A 13,383-nucleotide genomic window follows, 5' to 3' on the forward strand; every position below is an offset into this window, starting at 1 on the left:
GATTGCATGTCCACTTCCTCTGAGCTACTAAATCAGAATCTATGAGAATGAGGTCCTGGAAGTGGACTTTTAAAACCAGCATCCCAAGCTTGTTCCTCAAGCTTTACTATATGCCCCAATCAGTTCAGAGGTATAGCTCTAAAAATCAGCATGTGCCGGAATCATTTTTGCATTTCCACCCAGGTAGCCAAAGAAAAAGGTGTAACTCCCTATAAGGAGGTTGTGCAGTCTGTGACTTTGGAGTGTAAGAAGCATTGGTTTGAATCCCAGTTATGCCCTGTTTAGGTTTGTGATTTAAAAAGTTACTTCATCTCTCTGAGCCTTACTTGCTTCATCTGTAAAATGGGATGACAGTAGAATGAGCCTGAATTAGTTGAGATAGGACAGGCTATGCTGTTGTAACAGCCCAAAGTCTTGACGACTCAAAATAGTAAAAGTTTATTTTTTAAAAACAAGCTTCATTCACTTTATTTTTCTTGATGGAGCCTGGGTTCTCTGCACAGAAACTCTGGGGTGGGTCTTTACAAGTGGTCAGTGAGTCCTTGATAGGGAGACTTGGTGAACACGGTCTCTTTCCAGAGGTTGGGGGTGAGAGAGCTGTAGGTTTTGGAGATGACATCAAATGCGGCCTTGGTGAAGTTGCCCAGGGTGGCAGGGCAGTCTCTGGCCGAGGTGTAGCAGTTGTGGATACTGGCCGTCATCAGCAGCTTCTTGGGCACAGGGGCTGAGACTATGCCAGGATGCCTGGGGCTGGGATGAGGCCACCAGCACAGAGCCACAGTGGAGGTCATCTCCCAAGGGACAGTGTGGGACTTGTGGATCTTGTTCCCTCAGTTGGAAGCCTCCTTGCAAAGGGACAATAAAGAGCTTGGCCAGGATCATGGCCCACAGATGGCAGTGGCTACCCCCTTTGAGCACTTAACACCCATATCAACATGTCCATTGTAGTCCCCAAGGACAACAAATGCTTTGAACTGGGTCCTCTGGCCAGTGCAGGTCAGCTTTTGACTGCATAATCTTCAAAACCTCATCCTTAAGGATGCCCCCAGGAAAAACTCAATGACCTCAGAGTTCTTTTTTTTGTTTTTTTTTTTAAATATTTTTAAGTATATTTTTATTGATTTTAGAGAGGAAGAGAGAGGGAGAGAAACAGAAACATCAATGATGAGAATCATCAATTGGCTGCCTCCTGCATGCCCCCTACTGGGGATCGAGCCTGCAACCCAGGCATGTGCCCTCAACCGGAATTGAACCTGGGACCCTTCAGTCCACAGGCTGACGCTCTTTCCACTGAGCCAAACCAGTCAGGGCGACCTCAGAGTTCTTGATGGGCAGGGAGAAGAGACAGATCTCCTTCAAGGACTTGATCTTCATGTCCTTGACCAGAGGCCCAGCTTGGTGACAGGGATCCACTCCTTGTCCTCGGCTTTGAGCTCCTTACCAGTCCCCAGCTCTGGCCCCGGATGCATGCTGCTGCCCATCCTCCACGGAAGCCCCTGCAGCCTCCCACCTTCCCCCTCACCCTCCTGCAGCACCCATGTCACCCGCCATTTGGTGTTTTCTGGGAGAAGAAGTAAAAGTTTATTTCTTGTTCCATTGGTGGATGGAGATGGATGGCTTTCCTGAGCACTCTCTCTGAACATCTGGACTCCTTTTATTGGGCACAAATTGTGTAGGTGAAGAGAGAGCAAAAAAGGACTGTGGGAGGTTGGCAGGGGAAAACATAACTTCTGCCCATATTCCATCTGCCAGAAAATGATCACCTCGACTTCAAGGGAGGTTGGGAAATGCTGTGAAACACACATATAAGGTGGTAGAACACTGTTGGTTTCAACCACAACCATCTCTTAGAATTTCTGTGAGGTCTAAATGAGCAACCTACAAATGTTATTTTAATTCCCTTTTATCTAGATTTTCTCAGCTTTTGTTTCTGCTTTTGAGGAGGACAATGCCAGACGGCAGTATTCATGGTTTCAGTTACCACAAGTGAAAAGTACACGTGAGCTGTCGATTCATTTTCCTCCCTGACTAGACTAGCGGTGAGATTGGTGACCCTGGTGGCCAGCTGGGCTACATTTCCACGACAACTTTGTGGCTCTGGGAGGAGACTGGTGAGCAATCTCAGCACAGTGGTGCACATCGGTAGCACTTCCAGCTCTGTTAGGTTGTGGAGCAGGAACTTCCAGAGCCACTGGGCAACATGAGCTTGGTTTTCTTGTTGCTCCCATAACCCATGATAGGCATCACCATCTGGTCCCTGAATCTCTTCTGCACTCTGTTGTCAATGCCTCTGGCTTCTGCCAGTTACACTGAAGGTTGACAAATCGGTTTGACTGGTGTTGAGTGACCTTCCTCGTACATTTTTTATGACCTTGCACTTTAGGAAGGGTCTGAAGGAAGCCATGGTGCCAAATAGGAGATAGCTACCACCTCTGCAGGCCACACCCAGGAAGAGAGAAAGGATGGTGATTTTGTTTGTTTGTTTTTAAATAACCATGGACACAGAATTAATAGATAAATTATATAGTACATATAAGCAAAAGAGCAAAATAAAAATCACCTATAATCTTACAATCTAGAGGTAATAGCTATTAAAATGAGCCTTTTATTTCTTTTTTTAAAATACATTTTATTGATTTTTTACAGAGAGGAAGGAAGAGGGATAGAGAGTGAGAAACATCGATCAGCTGCCTCTTGCACACCTCCTACTGGGGATGTGCCCGCAACCAAGGTACATGCCCTTGACTGGAATCAAACCTGGGACCTTTCAGTCTGCAGGCTGACGCTCTATTCACTGAGCCAAACCGGTTAGGGCGAGCCTTTTATTTCTTTTACAAAACTAAAATTTTATTGTGCACATCATTTTGAAGGTTTTTTTTAAATTAACATAATGATATAGTACAACCCACTTGGGTTGTCATTACATACTCTTCCATATCATCATTTTTAATAACTATGTAGTATTGAATGTTAAGATGTGTTATAATATTTTTAAAACACTTTACCAATTATTGGGCATTCTTACTACCATAATCAACACCGAGATGAACATTTTATGCTAAATCTTGGGGCACATCCATGGCTATTCCATTTTAGCCTGGGTTTTTCCACTTCCTTTAGCTCTCTGTGCTGGACACATAGCAGAGAACACCTGGCTGGTCACGCTGGTCATTTAATCAGCCATGCAGATCAGAACCAGTAGAACAGGTTGGGTTTACTGCCTTAAAAACAAACCAACCCTAGCTTGGACTCTTAAAATTATTCCTGTTTCCTAGAGATTATGCCCCCAGCAGAGACATTCTCTGGCATACCTAAAGAGGGAACGGCCTCATGCATTATCTCATACTCTAAGAGAATACACTGTCATCTTTGCCTGAGTCAGGAGGAGGGAGCCCCTGGCAGCATGGGCCATGTTACTATGTATAGAACATGTTTCATACATGCTAGAGAGAGCCAAATGTATTGAGTCAATGAGAGCAGCTTGCAGGATGCATATAGATCAGGATATAAAGTGGTTTGAAGTGTACTTTTTTTGGACAATGAATTTTCTTATATTGCATAAAATCTACAGATCAGCTTCCAAACAGAATTTTTAAAAATATGGCAAAAAAGTTTTATAAAAACTATTCCTCTCCTGTGGGATATTTTCTTAAGCTTGCCTCTGGTTAAATAGGGCTGAGGTCAAGGTTAGGAAAGCTCTGACATTATTGTGCCACCCCCTGTTTTTAAAATGGCCCAGTTCCTTGGTTGCTTACATAGAATGAAGTCCCAACCCCTTAGCACATAGGATTTTCTTGTCCTGCTGAGTCTGGCCCCAAACCTTCCTCTGCTGTTTTACCTCCTGCCTGTAACTCCTTTCTTAGTGATCCATTACGGGTATAACACTTCGTAATTGGTTTAAATACCTATCTCCCCCTCCCTATAACTTATCTTTTTAACCACAAGTTTCTGTCCCTTTCCTCTGCCTACATCTAGAACCTAGTAGCTGGCATACAGTAGGCAATCAATAAATGTTTGTCGTTAATAATAGCTAACATTACAAGAGGGGCTAGCGTTTATTATGTTCTAAGAACTTTACATGTGTTATCTCACTTAATCCTATAACAATCCATGAGCTTGGTATTGTTGTTATCCACATTTCGTGGGCAAAGAAACTAAGGCTCAGAGGTTTGGTAACCTGCCAAAGATTACAACATCAGTAGAAAGGAGCTCAGATGTTCAACTGGGATTTGAACTCAGGCAGTAAGGCTCCAAAATCTAATGTGCAAATAGACCGAATGGTGGAACAATTGAACAACTGAACAACTGGTCGCTATGATGTGCGTTGACCACCAGGGGGCACACGTGGAACATGGCTGGCCTCGGCAGCAGGCAGCAGAGCCCGGAACATGGCAGGCGTTGGTCATGGTGGTATGGTGGAGCAGGTGAGCGGGGGTGCCAGACCAATGCAGGGCGCTGGTCACTGTCATCAGAGCGAGCCTCTAATGGTTACTGAAAATTCTTTGTTCCCACACGCTGTGGTCCTAATGCCGGTGGTCTTAATCGAGCACCTAGAAGGGTTCAGGAACCTGGAGAAGGTGCTGTGCATAAATTAATCAAGAGTCCAGAGACGACACATAATTTTGGAAGGCATCATAGGGAGTCAGAGAAGACTTAGCTAAAGGAACTAAGTTCTCCTAGTCCCAGGACCCCTTGCTTTTTATTAACACAATTTGTCCTAAGGCGAGGTAGATATACACATCAAAGGCCAGGGTTAGGTACAGAATCCATTGTCAGATTGGGGAATTGCCTATGGCTATTCAGGTGTTTGGCCAGTAGGAGGCAATAACATGCAGATTAAGATGCCCTGAGCTGTCTGGCAGCAAGCAATTATTTTATGCATCCTTTTCAGGTTTGGGGAAATGCCCTCAGCTATCTCCAAATGATTCAGCCCTGCTGACATGCTGGAATTGGCTTCTGACATGGTCCCACCCAGCGCTCACACCTGCTGCCAGCATCCAGCACCAGCCCTGATCTCTCCGCACTATCAGCGGGTGTGAGCAGCAGCTGATGGCCCTGATCACCCCTCAGGGCTTCTCCATCTCCCTCTGCTCCTGAGGGGCGATTGGGGCTGACAGCTGCCACTCGCACCTGCTGACAGCGCTGGCCCCACTGGCACCTGCTGCTGGCGCCAGACCCAATCGCTCCATGCTGTCAGCGGGTGCGAGCAGGTCCAGTGCCGTCAGCGCGTGGGAGCAGCAGCAGTGGGAGTGGGGCTGCCGGCACACAGGAAACCGAGGAGGGAGGGGACGGGCAGGGGAGGATGGGCTGAGACCTGTCCCTGTGCCCACTGCAGCCTCATGGCCCACAGTTCCTTTCAAGGTGCACAAATTCATGCACTGGGCCCCTATTAATGAATAAATTTCATCATAGAATAAATGGTGTTAATGTGCAGAAGTACTTCCATTTTCTGGATAGGTGCACAGAGTCCATAATCTGACTACTTCTATTTAAACTGTTTTCACCACTTGGTAGCTTTGTGAGTTTGGAAAAGTTATTTAAATTTTCTAAGCCTCTATTTTCCCATTCATAAAATGTGGATAAAAGTGGCTCTGTCCTGATAAGATAATAGTGAATATTAAATGGTAGAATCCTTGTTAAGTGTCTGGCATACCTTAAGATCTCAATAAATACTATATACACAAAGCTATTATTGCCAGATCATCAGACTCATGCTTACTGCTATTTTCTGTCCTGGAGTGAATATTGTAAATGCCTTGGAAAACAGGACATCCATTCTCCAGTCATCTGTTTTGCATGTGAGTCTGTGTGTGTGTGTGTGTGTGTGTGTTCTCACACACAAATATAAATGACGAAGTCTCTAATCCACCTACAAAGTCTCCCATTGTGTGTTCCGCACAGACACCTGTGTCATAGCTTTCCAGGGCAGCACAAAAAGGGCTCGGTGTCACCACTGCACAGCAGCTCTCAGAGACCCTCTAGGTTCAATATTCCATGAGTGAAAGATTAAGGCCTCTTCCAGCCCTCAGGTAGACATGACAACTTGGGAGTAGCACAAGGATTGGAGGCAGCTCCATTCAGCACCCAGGAAAGAGCTCAGCCTTTACGCATCGGCTAATAAGAAACCAGCAGGCAGCATCTACCTGCCTGTTTGGGCTCAAGCTTCCAGAAACTAAACTTTCATTGGGTTCTTCTTAGGCTAGGAGGAAGATTTGCCCATGACCTCATATCTCTTTTTGTTTTATTTCTAATAGGTCTAGGCAACTGTGCCCTGAAAATATAGCTTTGACTAGAAGAAATATGATCTCCTTCCTCTCATCACCAAAATGCCAAGTTAAAGCCAGAAGTAAACTGAACTGAAAAGGAAAGGGGGGATCAGCAGCACAATCCAGAAGGATGCTGGGAGAAAGAGCAAGGCCGGGGGAACAGCACAAAGGCTTCTCAAAAATGATGCATCGATGAGAACCAGTGCACACAGATCCCCACCCTGCACAAGCAGGGAGCAAGCTCCCCCACCCCGAGGCCAGCCTAATGCAGTCTTGAGTATTAGTCAGACTTTACGGTGAAGGACATTGGAGGACATTGTAACCTGCCTGGGATCACATGAGCCAGTAGCCGGTAGGAGGATCCGCAGTTTCCTCTGTCTTGTCAGAGGAAGTAGTCACTGGGAGGGGGCCTAGGCTATGGAATGTTGGTGTTGGAAGGAATCTACCCAGCTGTGCCCCTTCACTTTACCTGGGGAGGAACTGAGGGTCAGAGTGAACCCCTTTACCCGAGGCCACCAAGTTCACTTGTGGCAGAGGAAGACTGCTAATCCATTGTTCTATTCTGTTGCCCTTATGATGACACGCCCTGCCTCCTGCAGCTGACTCACCCATAGCCCTTCCATCCTACCCACTGTGTGTGCCTGAAGGGCTGCCGGTTGCATGTCGGAGGAGTCGGGGAACCTCAGGTGTGCTACAGAGTAGGAAAGACGATATATTACAGAGTTTCATAGGAAATATCATGGTGTCCATTTTTCTGCCCTCTTGTGGAAATCAATTTCATTTCAGACCCCAAATATGGTGTTAATTTTCCACCCAAAGGAGATACCACAGAGCTCCCAGATCAGGGCTACACTACCCAGGGAGAAACTTTAAGTAATCAAACAGGTGGAGGGGCCAATAAAGTCTCCAAGCATTTGATATAGCCATTCTTTGGCTACATGTGGCTAATGATTACCAACATTCTCTTAACAAGGAAAAAAAAAAAGAATTGTTATCAGGATGCTTTATAACTTTTCTTTAAAATATGTTTTTAAGAAGGCTTCATAACTTTCATTGAGTACTTACTGTATGCAGGCAGTATTACTTAATCCTCAATAACCACAGCAGGTAGTTACTGTTATTCCCATTATAAAGAAGAGAAAATTGAGGCACAAAAAGTTTACATAACTTGCCCAAAGCCTTGCAAATAGTAAATAATCTGACTCCAGCACCTGGCTCTTTATCATGCTTTTGTTAACTCTCTTATAGAACTGTGTATATTTCCTCCTTCAAAGCATGGGTTCAGTCATTCTCAAGTTCTGCTCTCCTTTCAAGTAGTAAATTAACGTACCCCTTTAATTATTATTCAGTAACACCTGAACCAAATTTGTTTGTAACTGTTGAAAGGCTGATGTTCAATTAATGTGCAGTGTTTACAAAATGCTGCTTTGACACAACTTATTTTTTTATGTTTGAATATGCTACATGGTACATAACAAATGTTAGCATGTTGGTATATTTCCTTTCCTCCCTTTAAAAAATTAACATGTGTAGAGGAGGAAAGACTTTCTCTTCTATATTCCTAGATTCAGTGCTAGAGGCTCAGCAATTTAGACTAACAAAGGACAGATTAATAAGAGAATGCAAGTTTCTTTATGTGTGCAATGTACATACAAACTGGAGAACTCAGTAATGAGTGCCTTAAAGAGGTGGTTAGGATTTGGGGCTAATATACCATCTTAACAAAGGATCAGATAAACTTGTAGAGAAGTGCAAAACAAAGGAAAAGAGGTTCGGGCTCCTGGGGGTGGTAAACTGTGGGAAGATAAATATATGGGGAAGCAAATGGGATAGAATAGTTATTTCAGGAAGATTTGTTTGTGTAGACTTATCTCGCTGCCACTTTCTGTCTCCAATGACAAGGGCTGTTCTGCTGCTAGTCCAGGAGAGGGGAGGAGGAACTCCTTTGAGAAGAAAAAATTGTATCTTGCTTATAGACAGAGAGTGGGCAGAGAGCTCTTTCTGTGTTTGCTGCTTCTTAATTGTCTTCCACTCAAAACAATTATTATGCCCAAATGGCTTATTTTGGGTGGCATATTTGGGTCCCCTTCACATGATAAGAGTACATTCAATTTCTTAATTGCTTCCTCCTCCTTATTGTTTAGTGTGGCTATGTAGTCATTATAACTATTATTTTTCAATGAATAAATAACATTCCATTGAGTAGGTCTCTATCATAAATTGCTCATGATGATAAATAAATAGGATATATTAAGTATTATTATGAGATCATTGGACTATTCTCCAATACATAGTCTCCTAAATAAAGGAGTTCACTATCTTGTTGTGCTCGACTCTTGGCTTAAGGGACTCTTTAGCTCCTGCTTCCTTGCATTTGCCCCTATGGCCCACAGCCATGTGGGTCCCACATTCAATGGACTGGTGGACTATAGCTAGCCTGATGCTGTATTGGTCTGTGTAGACATGGAATGGAAACTCTTGGACACTGGCTCTGATTTTAGCTCTGCTGGAACTCCAGCTACACTTCTATGACTGGGCAAAGGGAAATGGGACTTTGGGAATGCAGGGCTGTAATTCCATGGAAATAAAGCTTTTTACAATATCTCATTCTCACATGAGGGGCCTCCGAAAATCCTTATTCCAGCAGCACTTCCATGAGCAATCATGGGAGACAAAGCCCTCTCTTCTCCATTAACAATAAGAGACACTCTTTTCCTACTGAAAGTTAGCCAGACATATGACTACTCTGAATAATAACTGCATTTCCCAGCCTTCCTTTTAGTTAGGTGTGGCTATGTGACTTAACCCTTTGCACTCGCTTGCTTTTTTCTCAATTCCTTTATTCTACTCGGGATTTAATTTTTTAAATACCCAAGATTTTACAAAGCATGGCAGTAGAATAAAAAACTGGAGTTTCTTTTTATACAAACTTATTTATTTGGATTTTTTTATATTTCAAATTATTGATACATTCAATAACCGTCACACTCGACATCCGAGTGCAAAAGGTTTATTCTGCCAGAAGTGATTCATGCAACTTCTGGGAGTACCCTGGGGAAAGACCCCTCCAATTTCCTGCTGGCTGGGATGCAGACACGGTGGCTGAAACTCAAGTAGCCATATTGAACAATAAAGGAAAGCCATATGGCTGACTGCATCTGCTTCTCTGACTGTAGAGCACATCAGTTCAGTCATACATTGACTATCTTGGGACTTCTTTTATATAGAAAAGAAGTAAATTTCTGTTTTTATCATTTTGTTTTATGGAACTTTTCTAAATATGTGTTTTAACAGCTTTACTGAGGTATAATTGATATAAAAAAACTCCATATTTAATACAATACACACAATTTGATGAGTTTGGACATATGCATACATTTCTGAAACCATCACTGCAATCAAGGTAAACGACATGTCCATCATCTCCAAGAATCTCCTTGTAACTCATTGTTGTCTTTAGTATGAGATCTATTCTCAACAAATTCTAAGTGCACAATATGGTACTGTTAACTATAGGCACTATGTTGTACAGCAGAACTCTACAACGTATTTATCTTTCATAAATGAAACTTTATACCAACTGAACAACTGCCCACCCCCAACCCACCCCCTCAACTCCTACCAATCACCATTCTATTCTCTCTTCTACAAGTTTGGTTATTTTAGACTAGAGGACCAGTGCACGAAATTCGTGCACGGGGGTGGGGTGTCCCTCAGCCCAGCCTGCACTCTCTCCAATCTGGGACCCCTCAAGGGATGTCCGACTGCCCGTTTAGGCCCGATCCTAGGATCGGGCCTAAACGGGCAGTCGGACATCCCTCTCTCAATCCAGGACTGCTGGCTCCAAACTGCTTGCCTGCCTGCCTTCCTGATTGCCCCTAACTACTTCTGCCTGCCAGCCTGATCACCCCCTAACCACTCTCCTGCCAGCCTGATCAATGCCTAACTGTTCCCCTGCCAGCCCAGTCATCCCCAACTGCCTTCCCCTGACAGCCCGGTCACCCCCAAATGCTCTCCCCTCCATATTACCTCTTTAGTAGATAGGGTTTTTTTCTTTAACATATTGGACAGTGTACCTGCCGTGGTCTTCACAAACCAGTAAAAATGTAAACCCAAACTAAAAGTTTCATAAAATAAACTTAAACAGGAATTTCATGAAAGGTGATATGATGTGGTTGTTTCTTCCTTAGAAAGGTGATATGATGTGGTTGTTTCTTCCTTTTTTCTTTCTTTTTCTTGATGTTTCAACTTTTGTCCTTTCTTTCTTTTATTCCTTTTCTGTCCTCTCTTATATCTTAACTTTTCCGTTGGTAGAATTGTCAGTACTTGAATCTCTCTTGCTTCCAGAAGACAAAGAAGAGGGAAACACACAGTCATCTGAAGAAAAAGATGATCTATGATGGGATCAGTGGTGTTTCTGGTTTTGCTCTTTTCCCGGTTTGATTGTCATTTCTGCCGGCCCCGGCATCTTCAGGACTTGTGCGTGGGCACTTCTTATTCATGTCTACAAAACCTCCCTGCCTTGGTGAAAACTGTAGGGGAAAAGGCCTTCCTGGGTGGGCTCAAGCCCTGCCCAAGGTGCTGAGGAACCAGGGTGGGGAGCACTCTGCACCGCCGCTGCAGAGCCAACCTCCGGACCTCGGGGTACTCTCCAGTAATGTAACTGCAATGTCCCCGTTTGCCTTCAGAAATTAGTTGTAAGTTACTTCCCATGTGAAACCTTACCTCAAACATTTCCACGTGGTTCCTAAAGATTTTAAACAAAACTCATTTACCTCCCTAACCTGGTCAGAAGTTTCTACCCAATGGGAGAGGTTTGCTGGGCAGCATTGCCCAGATATCACCGCCCATCTCGAATCACTCGGCTGGCGGCAAGGGAAGTTCCAAGGCTATAGTGTGTGTGGGGGATCACTCCATGGGGGTGCAGCCTGACACCCCAGGCTGCCTCTTGGAAGGAATAGCTCTGGGGGGCACGGCTGCCTCCTAGGCCTACACCCCCCAGCTGCAGATGGGAGCTGATCTCAGAGGGGGCGGGGTGGGGGGGGGGAGGGAGGTGTATAGGCAGCTCCTGGGTCTCCCAGGCCCACAGCCCAGGCTGGGACAGGCAGCAGACGGCTCCTGCCCTGCACGGGCCGCTGTGGGCAGCTGATCACCCCAGCCTTGCGCAGTCGCCTCCCAGACCCACAGCCCAGGCCTCCATGGGCAGCTGATCTTGCCTGCCGGTACTGGCGCCTCCCAGACCCACAGCCGGGGCCTCGGCAGGCAGCTGATTGTGCACGCCTTGTACGGGCGCCTCCCAGACCCACGGCCCAGGTCGCAGAGGGCACCTGATGGAGGCGGCCTTGTGCAAGCGCCTCCCAGACCCACAGCCCAGGCATCCGCGGGCAGCTGATCTCACCGGCCCAGTACTGGCACCTCCCAGACCCACGGCCTGGGTTAGGGCGGGCAGCTGATTGCCCCATCTGTGCTTGGGTGCCTCCCAGACCCACGGCCCGGGTCCCGGAGGGCAGCTGATGGAGGCGGCGTGCGCAGGCGTCTCCCAGACCCACGCCCGGGTCAGGCAGGCAGCTGATCAGCTGATTGAGGAGGCCCTGCGCGGGCGCCTCCCAGACCCACGCCCAGGTCCAGGCAGGCAGCTGATGGAGGCGGCCGGGCGCGGGCACCTCCCAGACCCACGGCCCGGGTCCCAGAGGGCAGTTGATCGAGGCAGCCGGGCACCTCCTAGACCCACGCCCGGGTCAGGGTAGGCAGCTGATCAGCTGATGGAGGCGGCTGGTCGCAGGCGCCTCCCAGACCCACAGCCCGGGTCCCGGAGGGCAGCTGATGGAGGCGGCCATGCGCGGGTGCCTCCCAGACCCATTGCCCGGGTCCTGGAGGGCAGCTGATGGAGGCGGCTGGTCGCGGGCGCCTCCCAGACCCACGGCCCGGGTCAGGCAGGCAGCTGATCATGGCGGCCGTGCGCGGGCGCCTCCCAGACCCACGCCCGGGTCGGGGCAGGCAGCTGATGGAGGCGGCCGGTCTCGGGCGCCTCCCAGACCCACGGCCCGGGTCAGAGGGCAGCTGATCATGGCGGCCGTGTGCAGGCGCCTCCCAGACCCACGTCAGGGTCAGGGCAGGCTGCTGATGGAGGCGGCCATGTGCGGGCGCCTCCCAGACCCACGGCCCGGGTCGGAAGGCAGCTGATCATGGCGGCTGTGCAAGGGCGCCTCCCAGACCCATGGCCAGGTTCAGGGCTAGGAGAGGATCTGGCCGGATGGCAAAGCTGCCTCCTAGGCCAACAGGCTGGGCTGATCGCTGCCTGCTCTTAGCGGCAGCCTTCCCTGGGACTGGGGGACTCCTGCGGGCCTGAGAGGACTGGGCGCCGCCATCTTGTGTCTATGGGCGCCGCCATTTTTGTCGCGGAGTGATGGTTAATTTGCATATTACTCTATTATTAGATAGGATATCTCATTTAAGCGTAATTATGCAGTATTTATCCTTTTGGCTTACATCGCATGGCATACCGTATACTCCAGGTTTATCTATGTTATCATATGTGACAGGATTTCCTTCTTTTTTTAAAAGGAATAATATTCCATTATACAAATACATATTTTTTTCTGTAGCTATTCATCTGTTGAAGACATTTGGGTTATTTTCATATCTTGTGAATAGTGCTGCAATGAACATGGGAGTACAGATCTCTTTAAGATCCTGATTTCAATTCCTTTAGATATATGCACATTAGTGGAATTGCTGTCAAAATGTCTATTTTAAAGAACAGATTTATTAAGATATAATTCACATGCCATAAATATCACTCTTTAAAACTGTCATCTTCATATAGATTTGTCACCTACCCTTTGGACCCATAACTTTTTTTGTTTACTTATTACAGTTGGCCTTTATTATTATTACCTGTCACATATCCTCTGCTCATATCCTATAGTATCTGGCATTTTAAAAAGTTCAATTGTTTATTTGTAACTTGATACTTGGTGTGCTGGTTATATTTGTAAACATGGAAATATTGGTTAAGCTCAAATTCCGAGATGAGCAAAAATCAAATACTATATTTGAGAAACCTATACATACTTTGACTTGTTCTTAGAGAATTGGTTTCTATTCAAGACAACAC

General features: G+C 46.3%; 1 pseudogene across 1 annotated transcript; it reads right to left on the reverse strand.

The window, feature by feature from the left end:
* Window positions 1–531: 531 nt before the first annotated feature.
* LOC307097237 (small ribosomal subunit protein uS5-like) lies at window positions 532–1,481 on the reverse strand (annotated as a pseudogene). The gene is made up of 3 exons: window positions 1,442–1,481; window positions 1,315–1,394; window positions 532–1,064 (listed from the first exon to the last, which is right to left on the reverse strand). The product of its transcript is annotated as a small ribosomal subunit protein uS5-like (transcript).
* Between the last annotated feature and the right edge of the window lie 11,902 nt (window positions 1,482–13,383).

The sequence above is a fragment of the Cnephaeus nilssonii genome, assembly GCF_951640355.1.
Source record: "Cnephaeus nilssonii genome assembly, chromosome: 3".
Taxonomy (NCBI): domain Eukaryota; kingdom Metazoa; phylum Chordata; class Mammalia; order Chiroptera; family Vespertilionidae; genus Cnephaeus; species Cnephaeus nilssonii.